The sequence below is a fragment of the Carassius gibelio genome, chromosome B15 (assembly GCF_023724105.1).
Source record: "Carassius gibelio isolate Cgi1373 ecotype wild population from Czech Republic chromosome B15, carGib1.2-hapl.c, whole genome shotgun sequence".
NCBI lineage: Eukaryota > Metazoa > Chordata > Actinopteri > Cypriniformes > Cyprinidae > Carassius > Carassius gibelio.
In genome coordinates, this window is record NC_068410.1 from 13982971 (window position 1) to 13995717 (window position 12747).

Consider the following 12747-nt stretch of genomic DNA (forward strand, 5'->3'; position numbering starts at 1 on the left):
TAGCAAACAATGCCAAAAAAGGATGAACCAGGTTATTTATAAACCATTTTTATTATTTATGGGAAAATTATTAAACAAATAATGCCGCAAAATAGTACATATGGCTTTAAATGGATTTCAATGGCAACAAAAGATGAAACCAGGTCATAAACAAATATTAAAATTAATAAACAAATAAATAAAGGTAGCTTTACATTACTTTCAATTCTAAGAAAAAAATAATAATGCTAGTAAAATATGATATATATATATTTCTTCAATGAAGGCTTAAAAAGTAATTATTTAAATTAACTGAAGAAATGTGAGTTCTAGGCTTAAGAAATTTTAAGTAAAAATGTATAATCCACTGATTATGAAAACAAAAAGAGTATTTAAACTTTCCCAAACAAAAACATCCCATGCTGATCTAAGATGGTCTTTTTTTAGTAGTGACTTACATTACCAATTTAATGCAAAGGACATAATCTCTAAGATCTTCAATACCTTTTATTAATTTATCACTATACTGAATTCTAAAACCTGATATAAGGTCTACCTTCAGAAACTTCAGAAACGTCTTTACTATTCTATTCCACACAACTTCTAGAGTGGCATCAGAAGACATCGGGAGCAGAACGCTCGGCGAACCTGCAGCTCTCTGAAGCCCAAACAAAACAAGATAACGTGTTTGATACCACAACAGGATGGATAGGCCATTTCAAAAGCATTAGGCTGTAACTCCAAACTATTTTGTGGCGGCTTGTCAAAATTGCAGTTCAAGCAGTATCACAGCAAAAGTCCACCACAAGGTGAAATCAGTCAGTTCCATTAAGGACAAAGTTCCTTCACCTTAATTTGTACTCTGAGAAACAGCCTAACTGGAAAGACATGAAGCGCCAAGGCAGCAAAACCCAAGCAAACAACCTGGAACCTGATTTGAATAGTCAGAAAAAAATAGTCTCCTGGCTAGGGCCTGCGTCTGCCACAGTAATCATTATGTAAATACTTCTGTGCATGCGAAATCCTTCTCTTGGGATGTTAGCCATCTAAGGACATCCATATATTTAAACTCTGAACTTCCATTTCTGATCCTGTAAAAGCCATATGTGTAAATGTTTTGTAGAGATGCTAATACGCTACGCTCCACAATCCTGCAGGATGAACATTTCAATAATTAATGTGCAGAAATCTACAGTTCAAATGTTCTGGCAGCTCCAGTCATCAGTGGTTGGGTTAAAGCTTGCCTTGGCCTTGCTAAAACGAATTCAACTCAATGTGATGACGCCTCCAGAGGAATCGCTCAGCAGGTCCAAGCACCTGCTGCTGGCCGGAACAGCGTGCTCCTTTATGTTAAAAGAAAGCCAAAAAAAACATTCTCTCCAATTTCCCTTTGGTGTTTCAGACATGATTGCAACATATGGGGAGGAAAGGCGCTAACCGAACATTCTGCCTATCCGGTGCCCTTTGGCTACGTAAGTGTCTGATGTTTCCGACGAGGGCTGGCCCAGAGCCCACCGTATCAAACTTCCTGCTTTACCTGGATAACTTGAGAGGGATTTGAGGCTAAGTTGATCGTCAAACCCAGGAGGGGATATAGAGGACACTTCTACGTACATTCACAGCCGACACACCGCTCCTGCAACCAAAACAGAGCTTTATCTTGACAGTGCAGGAAATTAAATTCATGTCCTTTTGCAGTTTTAGCGTCTGTGGGAAATGGCTGTTTCACAGCTCATGCAACAAGATAGCACAAGGAGCTTAGAAACAAACCCTCCAAAACAAAATTCACAGTGCAAGACATCATACATAATTCAGCAGTGCTCAAGGACAGAGTATTCGGGAGCTCGGGCGTGATGTAAAGGGTTATCATCCCCAAGCTTACCATTGCTTGGAGAGAGCATCTCTAAAATGCGTTACATCCCGCTAGCTTTTTTACTGATGACAGCACCTAGAGACATGGTCCCAATCACAGAAATCACAGAAGCCAGTGTCTTGTGGTCAGCTATCATGATATTTGATTACAAGCGCATTGGACGTTTTTAATTATATACAGATACACTACCTTTGAAAAGTCATGTGGGGACTTCTTCCTAAAGATCAAGAAGATCTTTCCCAATTTCAACCTGCAGGAAGATGGTTTATGATGCTGATATACAGATTGAAGAAATGCAAATGCTAAAATGTTCTATGATTAATATGAAAAGGTTTCTTTTATAATTATATGACTGTGAGATTACACAAATGTTTTGTAACTGTTCATGATGCAAGTCCTACAAGTTATTTATTGTCATATATTTTCTAGTGGTGATTGATAATGGTGACCAAGTAGAATCCAAAAAATGTCTGAGAAATCAAATCAAGTAAAGTATTATTGATGAGGATATTATACGCTATTATCATTTAGATTATTATAAATATTAAGAAGATGACTATGAATGATGTTTCATAATACATCATCAGAAGAGGAAGGGCAAACACTGCTGTGAAGTTCTCTCTTGACTGAATCTTAAATCTGAAAAAGACAAACAACAACAAAAAATGATTAAATAAAGAAACTAACTACTAACTAAAAAAGCTCAACAGACTTAAATCCTCAGATAACCCTCGCGCAGTAATGCACAAAGAGCCAGAGGAGCAAAAGATAAAAAGGCGTCATGATGTGTTGGGCGCTGATCCAAGCAGAATGATTGCTTCGAAACTCACGTTGCTGATGCTGAGAATAAAACATAAGACAAGAACAATAGGCTTAACCATCCTTATCTAGAATCAAGAGAGTGGCTAGAATTCACTGAACACTTTTCATGGACTATATCTATAAAACTGTTACGCCTTTCTCATTTCCCTCTGTGCATGAAGTGGCAGTTTAATTCCGGCTCCTGGTCACCGGTAGCACCTTATTCTATCTGCAAGGTGGGGAATCACTAGAAACTGCGAGCGGCTGATCTCTTTCAAAGAGATAAATCGAGGGAATTGTGAATGTGATGGATTGTTTTGTCTTGAATGTGTTCACTTTGCATTCTCAAGGGGTCTGGCCGGTTGAGTTGAATGAATTTGAATGTGTTTCGATTTAATACGTGCAACTATGATGTATGGGAATCTAATGGACTCGCAGGTGGGTCGTGCTCAACATTTCATGTTTCAGGCATTCATCATCTTCACATGAAAACAGGGCATGGTATATGGTGAGGGCAAATGGATTGATTGTGCATAATTATTTTCTGCAGCCAAGTTCTCCAGAAGTGTAAGTGCCAATACAGAGCTCGTATCTGTCACAGTGTCTGGGTTGTTGTTCCCCGGGGTTCCACTAGATGTCCTCCTTCTCACGGTGTCTGTCCCAGATCACTTCCTGTTCCCGTATATGGTCACCTTCCTCCTTGTTACGTGATTGATTGTTCACCCCACCTGTCTCCTGTTTCCCAATTATCCTTCTGTGTATAAATACCCAGTCTGTCTTAGTCTATGTTACGGAGTCCTTGTCTGATGTCATTGTGTTTCAGGTCCATCAGTCTTGCTTTGTCTTACCCTATGTGTCTCATTTTCTCGTTCCACCAGACTTCCTCTACCTTCCCGTTCTTCCGATTTCCCCGTTTAATCCGGTTCCCTTTTTGTTTGATTTGTCTCTCATGACTGTTTATTTTGTATTTATCCCTCTGTTTAAATAAAACCCTTACCTGCATTTGGATCTACCCTCTCTTTGTGTTTTTCCCCAATACCTATCGTGACAGAAGGACTCCGTCATGCCTAGATCCAGCGGTGTGGGATTTCGAATCGGTTCCCCAGCCACCATGGAGGAACGGAGGGGGAGATACCAGAACTTAATCACCCTTCATCAAGAGGGAAGTGAGGTGGGTGGCCTGGCGCAATTGTTTTGGACTATGGCAGTCGGGCTAGGTTACAATGATGCAGCACTAAAGGATTTATTTAATAATTGCCTGGATGATCCTTTACCTTCATGGGAGATGAAGGGGTTAGAGATACTGGACTTTTGGGGGTTTACCAATTACCTGCACCATCGGGCCCAGTGGGATGCAACAACCACACCAAAGTGTCCAGACAAAGCTGCCAGCTCAGCCCCACAGCACAAGATGGGCGCCAGCCCAACCCCACAGCACAGGATGGCCGCCAACCCAGCCCCACAACCCAAGATGGCCACCAGCCCAGCCCCACAGCCCAAGATGGCCGCCAACCTAGCGTCACAGCCCAAGATGGCCGCCAGCCCAGCACCACAGCACAAGATGGCCGACTCAACGCCACCGACTCCCCATCGTAGAGGGCGGAGGAGGAGACAGGCAGCTGCTGTTCCCGAGGCGGAGCCCGAGGCAGTTCCCGAGGCGGTGCCCGAGGCTGTTCCCGAGGCGGTGCCCGATGCAGTTCCCGAGGCGGTGCCCGATGCAGTTCCCGAGGCGGTGCCCGAGGCGGAGCCCGATGCTGTTCCCGAGGTGGAGCCCGATGCTGTTCCCGAGGCGGAGCCCGATGCAGTTCCCGAGGCGGTGCCCGATGCTGTTCCCGAGGCGGTGCCCGATGCTGTTTCCGAGGCGGTGCCCGATGCAGTTCCCGAGGCGGAGCCCGATGCAGTTCCCGAGGCGGTGCCCGATGCTGTTTCCGAGGCGGTGCCCGATGCAGTTCCCGAGGCGGAGCCCGATGCAGTTCCCGAGGCGGAGCCCGATGCAGTTCCCGAGGCGGAGCCCGATGCAGTTCCCGAGGCGGAGCCCGATGCAGTTCCCGAGGCGGTGCCCGATGCAGTTCCCGAGGCGGTGCCCGATGCTGTTTCCGAGGCGGTGCCTGATGCAGTTCCCGAGGCGGTGCCCGATGCAGTTCCCGAGGCGAAGCCCGATGCAGTTCCCGATGCAGTTCCCGAGGCGGTGCTCGATGCAGTTCCCGAGGCGGTGCCCGATGCAGTTTCCGAGGCGGTGCCCGATGCAGTTCCCGAGGCGGTGCCCGATGCTGTTCCCGAGGCGGTGCCCGATGCTGTTTCCGATGCAGTTCCCGATGCAGTTCCCGAGGCGGAGCCCGATGCAGTTCCCGAGGCGGTGCCCGATGCAGTTTCCGAGGCGGTGCCCGATGCAGTTCCCGATGCAGTTCCCGAGGCGGTGCCCGATGCAGTTTCCGAGGCGGTGCCCGATGCAGTTTCCGAGGCGGTGCCCGATGCAGTTCCCGAGGCGGTGCCCGATGCTGTTCCCGAGGCGAAGCCTGATGCAGTTCCCGATGCAGTTCCCGAGGCGGTGCCCGATGCTGTTTCCGAGGCGGTGCCCTATGCAGTTCCCGAGGCGGAGCCCGATGCAGTTCCCGAGGCGGTGCTCGATGCAGTTCCCGAGGCGGTGCTCGATGCAGTTCCCGAGGCGGTGCCCGATGCAGTTCCCGAGGCGGTGCCCGATGCTGTTTCCGATGCAGTTCCCGATGCAGTTCCCGATGCAGTTCCCAAGGCGGTGCTCGATGCAGTTCCCGAGGCGGAGCCCGATGCTGTTCCCGAGGCGGTGCCCGATGCAGTTCCCGAGGCGGTGCCCGATGCAGTTCCCGAGGCGGTGCCCGATGCTGTTTCCGATGCAGTTCCCGATGCAGTTCCCGATGCAGTTCCCGAGGCGGTGCCCGATGCAGTTCCCGAGGCGAAGCCCGATGCAGTTCCCGATGCAGTTCCCGAGGCGGTGCTCGATGCAGTTCCCGAGGCGGTGCCCGATGCAGTTTCCGAGGCGGTGCCCGATGCAGTTCCCGAGGCGGTGCCCGATGCTGTTCCCGAGGCGGTGCCCGATGCTGTTTCCGATGCAGTTCCCGATGCAGTTCCCGATGCAGTTCCCGAGGCGGAGCCCGATGCAGTTCCCGAGGCGGTGCCCGATGCAGTTTCCGAGGCGGTGCCCGATGCAGTTCCCGATGCAGTTCCCGAGGCGGTGCTCGATGCAGTTCCCGAGGCGGTGCCCGATGCAGTTTCCGAGGCGGTGCCCGATGCAGTTCCCGAGGCGGTGCCCGATGCTGTTCCCGAGGCGAAGCCTGATGCAGTTCCCGATGCAGTTCCCGAGGCGGTGCCCGATGCTGTTTCCGAGGCGGTGCCCTATGCAGTTCCCGAGGCGGAGCCCGATGCAGTTCCCGAGGCGGTGCTCGATGCAGTTCCCGAGGCGGTGCTCGATGCAGTTCCCGAGGCGGTGCCCGATGCAGTTCCCGAGGCGGTGCCCGATGCTGTTCCCGATGCAGTTCCCGATGCAGTTCCCGATGCAGTTCCCAAGGCGGTGCTCGATGCAGTTCCCGAGGCGGAGCCCGATGCTGTTCCCGAGGCGGTGCCCGATGCAGTTCCCGAGGCGGTGCCCGATGCAGTTCCCGAGGCGGTGCCCGATGCTGTTTCCGATGCTGTTTCCGATGCAGTTCCCGATGCAGTTCCCGAGGCGGTGCTCGATGCAGTTCCCGAGGCGGTGCCCGATGCTGTTCCCGAGGCGGTGCCCGATGCAGTTCCCGAGGCGGTGCCCGATGCAGTTCCCGAGGCGGTGCCCGATGCAGTTTCCGAGGCGGTGCCCGATGCAGTTCCCGATGCAGTTCCCGAGGCGGTGCCCGATGCTGTTCCCGAGGCGGAGCCCGATGCAGTTCCCGAGGCGGTGCCCGATGCTGTTTCCGATGCAGTTCCCGATGCAGTTCCCGATGCAGTTCCCGAGGCGGTGCCCGATGCAGTTTCCGAGGCGGTGCCCGATGCAGTTCCCGAGGCGGTGCCCGATGCAGTTCCCGAGGCGGTGCTCGATGCTGTTCCCGAGGCGGTGCCCGATGCAGTTCCCGAGGCGGAGCCCGATGCAGTTCCCGAGGCGGTGCCCGATGCTGTTTCCGAGGCGGTGCCCGATGCAGTTCCCGAGGCGGAGCCCGATGCAGTTCCCGAGGCGGAGCCCGATGCAGTTCCCGAGGCGGTGCCCGATGCAGTTCCCGAGGCGGAGCCCGATGCAGTTCCCGAGGCGGTGCCCGATGCAGTTTCCGAGGCGGTGCCCGATGCAGTTCCCGAGGCGGTGCCCGATGCAGTTCCCGAGGCGGTGCCCGATGCTGTTTCCGATGCAGTTCCCGATGCAGTTCCCGAGGCGGTGCTCGATGCAGTTCCCGAGGCGGAGCCCGATGCTGTTCCCGAGGCGGTGCCCGATGCAGTTCCCGAGGCGGTGCCCGATGCTGTTTCCGAGGCGGAGCCCGATGCAGTTCCCGATGCAGTTCCCGAGGCGGAGCCCGATGCAGTTCCCGAGGCGGTGCTCGATGCTGTTCCCGAGGCGGAGCCCGATGCTGTTCCCGAGGCGGTGCCCGATGCAGTTCCCGAGGCGGTGCCCGATGCTGTTTCCGAGGCGGAGCCCGATGCTGTTCCCGATGCAGTTCCCGAGGCGGAGCCCGAGGCGGTGCCCGATGCTGTTTCCGAGGCGGTGCCCGATGCAGTTCCCGAGGCGGAGCCCGATGCAGTTCCCGATGCAGTTCCCGAGGCGGAGCCCGATGCAGTTCCCGAGGCGGTGCTCGATGCAGTTCCCGAGGCGGTGCTCGATGCAGTTCCCGAGGCGGAGCCCGATGCTGTTCCCGAGGCGGAGCCCGATGCTGTTCCCGATGCAGTTCCCGAGGCGGTGCCCGATGCAGTTCCCGATGCAGTTCCCGAGGCGGAGCCCGATGCAGTTCCCGAGGCGGTGCTCGATGCAGTTCCCGAGGCGGAGCCCGATGCTGTTCCCGAGGCGGAGCCCGATGCTGTTCCCGAGGCGGAGCCCGATGCAGTTCCCGAGGCGGAGCCCGATGCAGTTCCCGAGGCGGAGCCCGATGCAGTTCCCGAGGCGGTGCCCGATGCTGTTCCCGAGGCCGAGGTCGTTCTCGAGGCGGTGCCCGATGCAGTTCCCGAGGCGGAGCCCGATGCAGTTCCCGAGGCGGTGCCCGATGCTGTTCCCGAGGCGGTGCCCGAGGTTGTTCCCGAGGCGGTGCCCGATGTTGTTCCCGAGGCGGTGTCCGTTACAGTTCCCGAGGCGGTGACCACAAGGCCGTGGTGGTCTTCGGCTCCGCCCTGGGAGACTCTGGCGATGACCACGAGGACGTGGTGGTCATCCGCTCCGCCCTGGGGGACTCTGGCGGTGACCACGAGGACGTGGTGGTCGTCCGCTCCACCCTGGGGGACTCTGGTGATGACCATGAGGACGTGGTGGTCTTCTGCTCCGACCTGGTGGACTCCGGCCTCGACCACAGAGACGTGGTGGTCTTCCGCTCCGCCCTGGAGGGCTCTGTCCTTGACCACACGGCTGTGGTGGTCATCTGCTCCGTCCTAGTGGACGCCTCAACATGTCCTTCATGGACTTATGTTTTGTGTTTTTTTTGAGTTCTGTTTCTGTCTGTTCCTTTTAGTTTAGTCTGGCCCTCCGTCCCTCCCCCTGTACCTCCTCCGGTCCTCCTCCCTCCTGGTCTCCCGGTTTTATGTATCATTTCTGGTGTTTGTTCCCCTTGTGTTCCTTTTCTGGTCCTCCGTCCCTCCCCCTGAGCCTCCACCTGTCCGCCTCCCTCCTGGTCTCTGTGTCATGTTTTGTCTTTAAGCGTCTGGTAGCCGCTCCGTAGAGGGGGGGTACTGTCACAGTGTCTGGGTTGTTGTTCCCCGGGGTTCCACTAGATGTCCTCCTTCTCACGGTGTCTGTCCCAGATCACTTCCTGTTCCCGTATATGGTCACCTTCCTCCTTGTTACGTGATTGATTGTTCACCCCACCTGTCTCCTGTTTCCCAATTATCCTTCTGTGTATAAATACCCAGTCTGTCTTAGTCTATGTTACGGAGTCCTTGTCTGATGTCATTGTGTTTCAGGTCCATCAGTCTTGCTTTGTCTTACCCTATGTGTCTCATTTTCTCGTTCCACCAGACTTCCTCTACCTTCCCGTTCTTCCGAGTTCCCCGTTTCATCCGGTTCCCTTTTTGTTTGATTTGTCTCTCATGACTGTTTATTTTGTATTTATCCCTCTGTTTAAATAAAACCCTTACCTGCATTTGGATCTACCCTCTCTTTGTGTTTTTCCCCAATACCTATCGTGACAGTATCACAGCAAACTCAGCTCATCAGGTTCCCCGCCATTCTAAAGGGCATAGACCAAATTCAGTATGGGCTCATTAAAAGGACTTTAATAAAACATGTTATAACAGTGGGAGGTTGTCTGCATATCTTATGCTAATGGGATGAATCCCAGATATCATAGTAGCACCACACTTAAATCTGCTCTGTCTGAGAAGAAATTGACATTAAAGTCTTCTTCCTGTGGCTCAAGTGGTAGACCAGTGCAAGGTTGTGGGTTTGATTCCTAGAGAGCACACGTTAGGTAAAATATGTTAGCCTGAATGCACTGTAAGTCGCTTTGGATAAAAGCATCTGCTAAATGCATAAATTTAATTCAAATAAATATTAGTAATATTATAAAAGCAATATTATATACATACTTATATAAATTAATAATTGTCGATGAGCATGTCTGTTCCGTGTTGAGTTTGTGAGTATATGCTGAGTAATTCCAGGCTTTCCCTCTGTATTTCACTTAATGGTGATGCCAACATCTGAACCATGTGTTGTCTAGTACTGGGACACTCCATCAACAGCTGCTCTGGGAGGAACACAATTATGGAGAAGGTTTAATAAAGACGAATGCAGATTCAGTTGACCAGTTAATGAGATTATAAATGAAGGGCACAAACTACTTACTAAAGAGACTTTTAATGTGGGAGGCAATAACAATTTCACTGCTAACAGGCAAAAACGGGATAAATTGATATCGTCTTGGATTTAGACAATTTCACGAATGCTCATTACTTTAAAAGAAGCAGGGGAAAGCTGAACCAGATAAAGTGGTGTCCAAACAGAGACAGTTTGAACATATAAAAAAAAAAAGAAATGTGCAAATGGGACTGATATTTTTACCTCAGCAATTGCTTCTTTCATTTTCAGGGACTCTGAATAAGATTCATATGCTCACATGCTGCATTTCATCTTACCGTTTCCACTGCAAACTGTCCTCCATAATTTGACGACGGACATATATGGATCAACCGCATATGGATTTTTTGAATTCTGTGAGAGACAGCTATATACAGAAGAGGATAAACTGAAATTCCAGTCATGCACTGTCAAATGTTTAAGCAATAGTTTTCTCAAAAACAGAATAATATCGAAAGCTTGAAAGTTCTGTTCCTCATGCATGTAAATGTATATTGGCACATTCTTCAAAAACTGTTCCATGAGAGAAATAGTGCAGCGTTGTTATTGTTAACTAAAACCAATTAAAAACAGTGTTTGTTAAATAGAAATAAGGGTAAATTAAGGAAATAAAATCGAAAAACTTTTGATTTGAAAGAAAATTAAAATTAAAAAACCTTAACAAATACTTGCACTAAAATATGTTTAAGTACTAACATTACAAAAAATAAAAATGAATTACAGGTAACTAAAAATATTAAGAACTAGTAAAAAAAGAAAAGAAAAAACACATAGCAAAATTACTAAAACACAAACTAAAATGTAAATTTAAAAAGTTAAAAAAATTTATAAATGTTATAAAAGTGCATAAACAATACTAAAAACACACTGATTCGGGTTTGGAATGACATTAGGTGGCAAAAAGGATGAAATATCCCTTTAAACAGGCATGTTTTAAAGATGAGAGACCACATGTGTGCAAACTGTATGAAACAAACACAGCGAATCTCCCAAACAACCAAACCAATCAATCATGTTCAAACACAGATAAACTCTTTCAATTTCATTCTGCTGGTGGAAAGGTAAATTCCAACACGTGACATGATCACACAGCAGAGCCCGATTACACATCTGCTGTTTAAATTGCATTCAAATTAGTCAATTAATTTTAATAGCATACTTGCTTTGAGCAAGACAACCGTTCAGAGGAGAGAAAGCTGAAGTTGCAATCAATCATACGTGGATTACGCATGCCCACTTTATGCTACTAGAGTAAGATCTTTTCATACGATTCAAATTCACCACATCAGCCATTTTCAAATGTGCAAAGTACATTCTGACCACAAACTGTCAGGTTCGCTTCTTTAGCAACCTTACCTTGTTACAGTGTTATTGCCATTAATGATACTGAAGCCATTGTTTAATCTGGAGAATGTCTGCCCAGTAGCTGTGAGGAACACCAGATAAGGTCAGTGTTGGTAGGTGTGTAGTGAGAGCCATATATCAACACTAAATCACAGTAGCCAGACTTAGACACACAATACGCTCCGTTCAAGGGCAAAAGAGAGTGCAAGGAGAATGATAAACAAAAGCTCATCAAGAATAAGAGAGTGCTGCCTTATCTACACAAAGGCAGTGTTCATGCTGTGGAAATACTAGAAATTAGTTTACAAAGAGCTATTATTCAGGTATCTTACCTGCACAAAACAGTGACTAAAAACTTTCTGTCTTGGAGTGCTTTCAAGATTTTACTGCACAATGTGCCGAACCATATTTTACTCTTGTAGAATATTTCTGACACTCTAAATACTTTTTAATGGAGTATATCTGCTGGAAAGGACTGCAACATTAAATAAATGTTTTCTCCAGAAATAGTTTTTTGATTTCTAGTAAGGAAAAGGTAAAAGAAAAGTAAAATATCAAAACCATCATATATATCACCATTGAAATGTTCTGAGCCTGTAAAAGGGTGCATTAAATTGAACAAAAAACAGCAAATATTTTTAATCTTAATTTTTTTTTTTTTTTTAATAAATGCTAAACTTTTTTATTTAATCCAAGAATCCTGAGAAATATGTACAACTTTAATTTAACAATATTACAATTTTGCTGCAGGCAGTACTTTAAGGTTTGTGCTTGTACAGGAACTGAGTTTCAAACCTCAACTCAACCTGAGAAATTCAGAAGGTTAAAGTGAATTTCAACAAATATTCAATACCCCTCTTGTGAAGTGTGGTAACAAGCCCTGGTTCTCCCCTGTATATAGTATATAGTATATTTTATCTCAATCTGAATGGTCAAAAGAGTCTGCTGCACTGATCTGTGCAGTGATATATTGGCACAGGATCAGAATTGAGCAAACACAATCTAAAAGATAATGCACACATACACTAACAAAGTCTAAAAGCCTTGCGCTTGTGTTTGTGATAGGACTGTGTCTGTCCTCTGCGGCTGATCATGAGGATTAGTTTCCTCATCATGAACTGCAAATGAACCTCAGAGCAGAATCAATGAGCCCTCCGCACAAAATTCCTTCCTCCTCCCCTCTCCGTATCGATCCCGAGTGCAAGAAATATCACCCTGGTTGCTGGAACAACACCGGGTAAACCCAAGGCATATTTCACACAAATCTGATGTTTAAAAACTGGGCGTAAACATTTGTTCATCCTACAAAAACCGCTGGAGTTCAGTGAAAATTAGAGGAACAAATACAAATAAAAAAGCATCTGAAGGATTCTTAATTAATCATGCAAACTTACAGTCTTTAATAGCCTGTGAGAGCAGCTCCAATCCACCACAGTAGTAAAGATTGATCTCATTGGGTCTGTCGAGCTTCTTCAGCAGCTCTGGTACTGCCATGGCCTTCCCTGTTCCCTCATGTATCTCTTAAATAAGCTATTGTAATGCAAAGTAATCTGATTCATGAACATATTTATTTTCTTTTTTTGCAAATTCATGTGGAAATATACTATTAAAATTAATAGAATGGGAATCCATAATGCCATCATTCCTCTTAATATGTTCAAAATCAATTTAAATGAGCAACTAATGTTCTAAAAACTGCTGGTGTAAGCATGTGATGAGAAAAAGGGAGCGTGTGAGAGAGATGCTTGACACACAGGTA

The 12747-nt window shown here is 48.1% G+C and overlaps 1 pseudogene; it reads right to left on the reverse strand.

The window, feature by feature from the left end:
- Window positions 1-12747, reverse strand: part of LOC127973054 (tetratricopeptide repeat protein 12-like) — a 29168-nt pseudogene that overhangs the window by 12037 nt on the left and 4384 nt on the right.